The sequence below is a fragment of the Psammomys obesus genome, unplaced genomic scaffold (assembly GCF_907164565.1).
Source record: "Psammomys obesus unplaced genomic scaffold, mPsaObe1.curated_primary_1811, whole genome shotgun sequence".
Taxonomy (NCBI): Eukaryota; Metazoa; Chordata; class Mammalia; order Rodentia; family Muridae; genus Psammomys; species Psammomys obesus.
In genome coordinates, this window is record NW_026594013.1 from 1 (window position 1) to 8,790 (window position 8,790).

Sequence of the window (8,790 nt, forward strand, 5' to 3'; positions counted from 1 at the left end):
GCCATTTTGGACCACTCAGGTTGTATTGAGTAAAACAAACAAACAAACAAAATCTCAAAATCACACACACACAACACCATCACCACCACCACAACCAACACCACCATGGGCAACTCAACTATATGGTTTTATAATCTGATTCTCATTAACAAAGATCAAGAGGATTCTAGAACAGGGATAGTATTCATTTACTTTGAGAGGAAAAGATAGTGAGTGAGGGCTGAGATTTATTTGCCTCTTTCACTACTGTATCCCCACCACCTGACACAGTATCTGATACATAAAGGTACTCAATAATACACAGGATATGTTCAGGCATAGTTCATCTGCATGCAGTGGCTTCAAAAGGAGAATCTAGGGAATACAAGCAGCAACAGAAATCAAGTGGGTAACAGCTATACCACTCTGGCATATGCCCAAAGGACATTGCTCCACAGATACCTGCATACATACCTTGGTCATAAACAACTGCTCAACAAGAGGGCAACCATTTCTGATACTCAGTGCTGTTGAAAACATAGTTATTGTATTTATTTACTTAATAAAGCAGCATACTACCTAACATCAATAGAGAACCATGTATCCTTATACCAACAGATAAGTGTAGTATTCATCCCTCATCAAGGAAACTTCTCTTTGCAACAGAAAGAAACCACATCAGAAAATCACAACCAATCAAAATGCATAGTTGTGGGGCCCAGTCTCAATGGATACATCTACAAGACACTCCCAAACCTAAGGCTTACAGGGCATGGGGGAGGGCGACAAAAAAGATTGTAAGAGCCAGAGGAATAGAAACTTCATTGTCAGAGTGTGTCTCCTTGTAATATCAGAAGCTACATCTGTAAAGTCTCATCAACCTGACCACCCACACATTAGGTCAACAAGTAGGACAACAAATATGCCAAACCAGATGGGAAAAAGCCTATGAGACCTCCAACTAATCTGCCCTGAAAATATACATGAAAGTAACATTATGTGGACTTAACAGGTTATGGTGAGGAATGTATATATGTATATACAAATACATGTATGCATGTAATAATAACCGATCAAGAAAGCAGTCATTAATTTTAATGAGAGTGGGAAGGGCTATACGAGCATGTCTGGAGGAAGGAAAGGGAAAAATGTAATTAAATTGCAATCTCAAAAATACCAAAAAAAAAAAAAATTGGGTTGAGAAAATATCCACAAATAAAGGAAATAGAAAATCATTTGTTGTTAATGAAGATGAATGACTTTCAAATAAGCAACACTGGAAATTGCTAATTATCTACTGTAGCAAAGTTTTAAACTGGTCTATTCCCTGATAACTCTAACATGTTGCAAACACGTTCAATGAGTGATGTAATTCAGTTCTCTTAAATGTAAGAAGCATGTTTCTTTCCCTAGAATCTTTGTTCTGTATAAAGTACTGCCAACTATTCCAATCTTAAAGCTAGACAAATCCACAGATTCACAAATTCACAGATTCCTTCTCCTTAGAACAGAGAGGGAAAGCCATGAGAGAAAGTCCAGTTTTCAAGGACAAATCCCTGTGATTCAATGTCAACCCCATACTGAGATCACAGAACAACATCCATATTGTGGAGTTCCAGATGCCAGAAAACCAATTGTTATAGAATAATCAGCATTGATTTTTTTTTCCCCAGACCTGAGGCAGTGGCCAGTAAGGAGTAAAATGGTTCCCATTATACATTATCAAACATTTTATCTCAACCTTTGTTTTTTTTTATAATTTTTATTTTTTTATATTAATCACAGGTTATTTACTTGTATCCCAGCCATAGCCCCCTCTTTCATTCCCTCTCAATCCCACCCTCCTTACCTCATCTCCTCCCTGCCCCATTCCAAGTCCACTACTAGGGAAGGTCCTCCTCCCCTTCCATCTGACCCAAGCTTATCAGGTATCTTCAGGACTGGCTGCAATGTCATCCTCTGTGGCCTAGCAAGGCTGTTCCTCCCCCCCCGGGGGGGGTTCAAAGAGCCAGCCATTGTGTTCATGTCCGAAATAGTCCCTGTTCCCCTTACTAGGTCACTCACTTGGATACTGAGCTGCCATGGACTACATCCGAGCAGGGTTTCTAGGCTATATCCATACATGGTCCTTGGTTGGAGAAACAGTCTCATATAAGACCCCTGTGCCCAGATATATTTGGTCCTTGTGGAGCTCCTATCCTTTCCAGGTCATATTAACTCCCCCTTCTTTCATAGGATTCCCTGTACTCTGCCAAAGGTTTGGTTATGAGTCTCAGCATCTGCTTTGATACATTGCTAGGTAGAGTCTTTCAGGGGTCCTCTGTCAACCTTTGTTTTTTTTATCTCGAGATTTTAATCTCAACATTCAACATACACTGTGCTAGAGGAAAGCTCATTGTAAGACTCTGCCCAGCCACACAGGCATTTTCTATTCTATAGAAAATAAAACGGAATGACATTTTCATTCTTATGAAGCCATGCATAGGGTCAGTGAACTAATGAAAAGAGGGTATAATGGTTGCGGTATATCCCAATAATTTCAGGCAGTTTAGCTGATTACCTGAAGAAAATGGTTTGAGTCTATAACAGTTTTACAACATTACATTGGGGGGGGGGGATCATGAATAATGGTTATAATAAAAGCCCATGGGAATAGAGTCAACAAATTAATGGAAAGGTGTTCTAAAAACAGAGTAAGTAAATGGAGCCAACAGGGAGTTGTAGTGGTGCTACATCTCTTCTGGAGAGGAAACTTTATTCCTTGGCTTTTGCAGCTTCTCTTTTTGTGCTCTTTGTCTTCTGGAAGCATTGGGTTGCATCTTCTTGTGCTATCTCTCTGGTACTCTCTTTTCTGAATTCCTCCTTGATATTAAAGCACTAAGCTTTCCAGGATAACCAGTAGAAATTCTATGTCAAGGTCACCTGATTGACAACTTCAATTTTACCTATATCCTCCATTCCCCTTTGCTATGTTTAAAAAAAAATATGAAAACTATGTACTTTATCAAGGCTTCAGCTTTCCACACAGTTTGTTTTCTGACACTTTGTGGAAACTAACTTTGCTAGATACCTCACCATCACCCACAAAAGGAAGATGATCTAGACTGCAGTGAAGAAAAAATATGAGTTTCATGTTAGTAACAGAAAATGTAGGTTACCTGTGGACCATCTACACACACAGAGAGCTTATGCAGAGATCCCAGAACTGATTCTTTGAGCTTTGCAGCTCAGAGCTTTGCTTATCCCCTGGCTATACAGACACTATGATAATCTGTACACATTCTCATGTATGTCAGGACCAATGTAAGACTGCGAAGGGTTAATTGGCAGCATATGCATTCTTAGTACTCAAAAGATCCAGGAATGACAATTCTGAGACTTCAGCACACAGGTGCTAGTAACCAAAGACATGGAGAGATTTTCACTTCCAGATATAGTAGGGCAACGGGCACAAGACTTATCATCTTGATATAACTATTGGAAAATAAGACAAACTATACAAAGCTGCTGTTTTTAGTCAAGGAATGGGCAACTCAGGGCTTTGACTGACAAAATGAACAAATAAAGGAAAGCTTGCTATCTGAAAATTATTTTTGAATTAAAAAGAGGATTTAGAAATCAAGCTAAAGTCTTGCTCAGCTGAAGACACTGAAAAACAAACAAGTAAACTTTAGAAAAGGTTAGCTAGCTAGAATTTCCAAGGCTTGGGCTGAGGATGGACCTTAGTAGACAAAGATTCTTCTAGAATGCATAGAGCCCTCAATTCCATCCCTAGCACTACAAAAAAAATGAAGTGTACACAGTAGAGTACCAAAGAAGGAGCTTTATAGAGAAAGCAGTAGCCAAAATCTGAGCCAGCTGCAGAATACAAAGCCGTGCATAAATAATAAACCCAGGTGAAAACTCAACAAGCTAGGCAAAAAATAACAGACCGATACACTGAAAAATGCCAGAAATTCACAGAGCTAGTAGATATTTGTGTGTGTATTTTTTTAAATTTGTGTGTATATAAAACACATGTACATAGTTTGTATGTTTGGTGTGTGTGTGTGTGTGTGTGTGTGTGTGTGTGTGTGTGTGTGTGTGCCTGAGTGTAGGATTTTTTATGCCATGGCTCCAATGTGGAGGTCAGGGCACACTCTTGGGTGAGGTTCCTCATAATCTAAACTTCTTGAGATAGTCTCTTCTTCACTGCATCAGGCTTGATGGCCCACATGCTCCAGGAATTCTCCTTTCTCCACTATCCATTTTGTCACAGGTGCACTGGGATTACAGATGCTCCTCTCTACCTTACCTGGCTTTTTACATGAGTTCTGGGCATCTAGATCCAAGTCCTCATGCTTGCACAGGAAGGGCTTTACCCACTGAGTCATCTCCCCAGTCCAAAATTTGTGTTCTAGTCAGTAAGAATGAAGATACAAGAGACATCAAGACTTACTAGGAAGTCTAAACAAGCCAGTACAGAACACTTTATGTCTAGCCTGACAAACTCATACAGAAACTCAATAATTACCTACAGAAAAGAAAACTAAACATCAAAAAACAACAAAACAGTAAAAGACTACTTCAAAGGTTTTTTACTCCATGAAAATAAGATACTTAATAGTCTTAACAGTGAGCATCCAATAACAACACACATACAGACAGTATTTCAAAGGAAAATGTAACCAATATCCAAGATAAATTCAGTAAAGGAAAAAACTAATTAAATGCCAATACAGAATTAAAAAAAATACCTTTAAAACTTTACAAGGCAGTAGGGGACAAAAGATCTAGGAAGAGTTAAACGAAAGAAAATCATATATCATGAAAGTCAAGGAAGGAGACAGTTCCCAGAAGGAGACATAGTTCAACCAGGAGAGCAAGTAAGGCGAACTGAAGAGTGCTCCTTGGATTTGGCAAGCATGCAAATGATCATCATGGCCAGAGAAGTTCCAGCAGAAAGGCAATGGCAGAACTAGATTTCCTACGGCCTGAGGAGTGAATCGGATGAGAGGAATGAGAGGTGACAGACATTTATTCAATGCAAGATGGTCTCTGACTCAACGCATGTAAAATATTTATCTTAATAGTCTACAGGAGAGGTATGGTGCTACTTGGGAGGTTGAGGCAGCACGATTGCCTGAGTCTAGGACTTTGACACTAGCCTGAGCAACAGAACAAGACAACAACTCAAATTTAAAAATATTCTTCAACCTTTCCAAGAAACGCATTATTTCTCTTTCAGTCACATTTGTTTCTATATAAGCTATTCCAAATTTTTTAAAAATGTAAAATTGTTACCAAAAAAGGCATTGAGTAGCTTCTGAACCTGGATGTTGCTGCCCACAGTACGGTACAACCCTTCTGTCTTGATCCCTAGGAAAGAAAAAAGCAGATCATCTTTGTTCACATAATTCCAGCTTTCATGTTCCCCAAGACAGAGAAAGGAACCCCTTGTACACTGATGTTAGTTCACAGATAATCCTCTCTTCAAGTTCTCCAGCCCTTCCCTGTTACAGAGGAACAGCCCTATGGTCCTCATCATGTACTCCAAACTCATTTGTGATTCCATTTGATTGTACCCATTCCCCATTAATCGGAAGGGAAGAGATTATAGCAAATAGACATGTGCTTCAGGGAGTCACAACTGGTAGCTGAGAAACAGTCTGCCAGGTTGGAAGGGAGCTATCAATTAAAAGATACTGAGGTGGTACCAACACCCCAATTGCTTCCAAGCTGTGACATAAAGAAGGAGAGGGTTGGAGTGTGAAAAATGTGAAACAAAAGACCATTTTTGCACTGAGAAAGGCTGAAACAATGTTTCAAAGAAAACAATGATTCACACACCACAGCAACCTACATTCTAAATATCTTCAGAAGGAAACAAAGGCATTTAATGGTCAGTAGAGACAAATGCTGATTCTACATTCCCGAGTTTAGGTTTGACCTCATCAATTTTTAAATTGGTGTTAAATAGATATATGGTAGAAGCTGAGTTCTTGGTTGTTTGAGATGGAACCATCACTAAACTGCTTGAGGAACAGTAGGTACTAATTCCGAATGCATTCTAAATCAAGCAAAGTTTTGCTCTCTAAAAGTGGAAACCACAAATTATGCATATATTGTTGGATGAGGAATGCTATGATGGTTGCCAGTTTAGAACTAGCTGAAATTTTAAAAATTGTGTCCAGTACACAAGCTATCATAACACGGTCCAAGAATAGAGTTGTACGAAAGGAATTCTGAGTGCTTTTGAGAAAACTCCAAGAAAACGAGACAAAAGTCATATGACCTCTGTTTCTTCAAAACCATGAAATTGTTCTTGGAATGCAGTTGTGTGCCCCTCCCAGGTGTAACAGATAGGAGTAAGTTTACTTCAGGTTATTCATTATAACTGGCTATTGTTATTTGTTTATATGCCTCTATGAAAAAAAAAAACATGTTTTTGCCATATATGACTTGTCCTACTGATTGTACGCTTTACTCATGTGACTCTTTTTAACCCTTAGAGTTTAAAATTGTCTGAGGCTCTGAATAAAGTTGGCTATTGTATGAGACTTTAATCTGTCTTATTTATTGGATATATTCGCCTGGGCTCAAACACCAATCAGAGCAGTAAAAACAAGCTTTATAAAACACTGTCATCCTGGAGATGAGTGCTGACCCACAGATAACGCCATTCCTACTTTAGAGAAGGCTCCTTAGGATAAAAGCAGAAGGGCCACATTCAACAATTTCAAGGTGACAGTTTAGATCTTACCTTTCGTCTCAATAAAATTGATGCACTTCCTAACAAACTTGAACCCCACTTCATTCAACTCCACTGTTTTGAGGAAATGAAAGCAGAGTTAGTTCATAGCATAATAAGCAGTTGGTTCAAGAGTCACAGGATGCAACAACAGTGAGAGAACTAGTCGGGCAGGTGCACATCTCTATTCACACTTAGACTCAATGGTGACAGGCTCAGGGTAGGTTTAGACTTTCGTAACACAAAATGCTTCTGTTTATCCCTTTATATCACATCTGCCCTAAACATGAGCAAATGTAAACTGCTACTGTGGGAATGCACACAGTTTTGATCATCCGTCTGGAATAAGGGGGATCTTAGTGTATTTCTCTGTATCATCAATAGCATTCATATAATAGGTTTCAGTTAAGTTACTTTCCTAGGTCAATCAATATGCAATTTCAAATCAGGGCTAGAATTCATTTTACAGTTTTACATGAATGGCACGTGTCATCAATACTAGTATTTACTGTATTTGGGACAACTTGGAGCTTATAATGTTAATAGAGTAAATTTTTGAATTACTTACTTTCTTCCTGTTTTGTTATAGGGCTGTGGTAGATCTACAAAAGAAGAGATCCAAAAAGGGCTCAGTTATTGTGACTCAGTACAAATAAGTAGGGCAAATAGGATTAAATTCCATTCCCTAGATAGGCTATCAAAACCATTGGAGATGCTAGAGCTGTAACAACAAAAAAAGAGATTAAACAGAGTTATCTTTGCCCAGATCCCTAGAAAACACAATCCCTGAAAACTGTACTGTATGTTCACACAGTTCGTATAGCTAAAGCTGCAGCTGACTCACCTTACAGATTTACTTAGATAAAGCTTAGGGCATTCTGTGGTGGAGCAAGAACCCACAAAAAAAAAAAAAAAAAAAAAAAAAAGAAAGAAAGAAAGAAAGAAAAAAGAAAAAAGAAAAGAAAGAAAAAAAAAAGAAATGAAAAGAAAGTGGTCCTCTCAAAGACAGCCAAGTAATGTGCATTGGTTGTAAAACAGTTAATGAATGGTTCTCTTTGGAAAGGCAAGAATTCATCTGAAGGAGAGTCATCTTGCAGTATATACTTTGATAACTATGTACAAGACCAGAACAGAGACTTTGGTTTCTTTGAGATTTGTTTTGGTTTTGCCTACTAGTCATTGTAAGATTGGTCATGCCCTTTCCATTATCTAGATGTCATGTTTCTCATCAATTCAATGATCAGGGTTGAAATAGCTATTTTTCTTGCAAGCCCTTGGTCCTCTTAGACACCTGAAGCAAAGGAACACATGACTCGTATTATCAGTGGATTTGGTGAGGCTAAGCCCAGTCTCTCCTTTTCAAAAATAATGGTGCTGTATATATATATATATGTGTCCTGATAAGTATTTTCAGGGAGAGGCCTGTCTACATAAAGCAGCATTTGCTGCAACCTTTATAAACCAAGGGCTTAGTGAACTCAGCCACAATCAAGCGGGTGAGGTTGCATGTTCAGAGGATCTATATCTTACCACCATTCTCCACCATAAGCCACTAATATCTTCTAATCTTCAAAAAAAAAAAAAAGGTAGACCAAGTGTAGGAGAGGGATGGATATATAAATGCCTTGCTCCTAGCATCCTCCTAGAGAAATACCACAGGCATGGAAAGGCCAAGCTTCGGGTTTCCAGGAAATGAACGTCATTCCACTTCTAGCTGCTACAAATGCAATCTCAGAGCTGGCTACAACCTTATGTTTTTCACTATTATTTTTATTTGAGTTAGGGGAGGGGTGTGCATGTCACGGCACATGTGATAGCCAGAGGACAACTCATGGGAGTCAGTTCCCTCCTTCCACCACATAGGGTCTAGGTAATTGAACTCAGGAGGTCCCAAGCTTGGAGGCAGGCACCTTTATTTACCCACTAAGCCATCTTACTGGTGCTGAATTTTACTCCACAGAGAACCAAGGACACAAATTAAGAATACGTTTTTCCACAGTCTAGCTTTTCACTTGAAGAGAGCAAGGTGGTAAGGCTATATTTAAATACTGTAGTAGTCCTACAGTTGTTCTCCAAACCAG

At 38.8% G+C, this 8,790-nt stretch overlaps 1 long non-coding RNA gene across 1 annotated transcript; it reads right to left on the minus strand.

Annotated features, from left to right (window-relative positions):
• Positions 1-5,264: 5,264 nt before the first annotated feature.
• On the minus strand, positions 5,265-7,311 carry LOC129684509 (uncharacterized). The gene is made up of 3 exons (XR_008721356.1): positions 7,278-7,311; positions 6,722-6,784; positions 5,265-5,337 (listed from the first exon to the last, which is right to left on the minus strand). It is a non-coding gene; the product is annotated as an uncharacterized LOC129684509 (long non-coding RNA).
• Between the last annotated feature and the right edge of the window lie 1,479 nt (positions 7,312-8,790).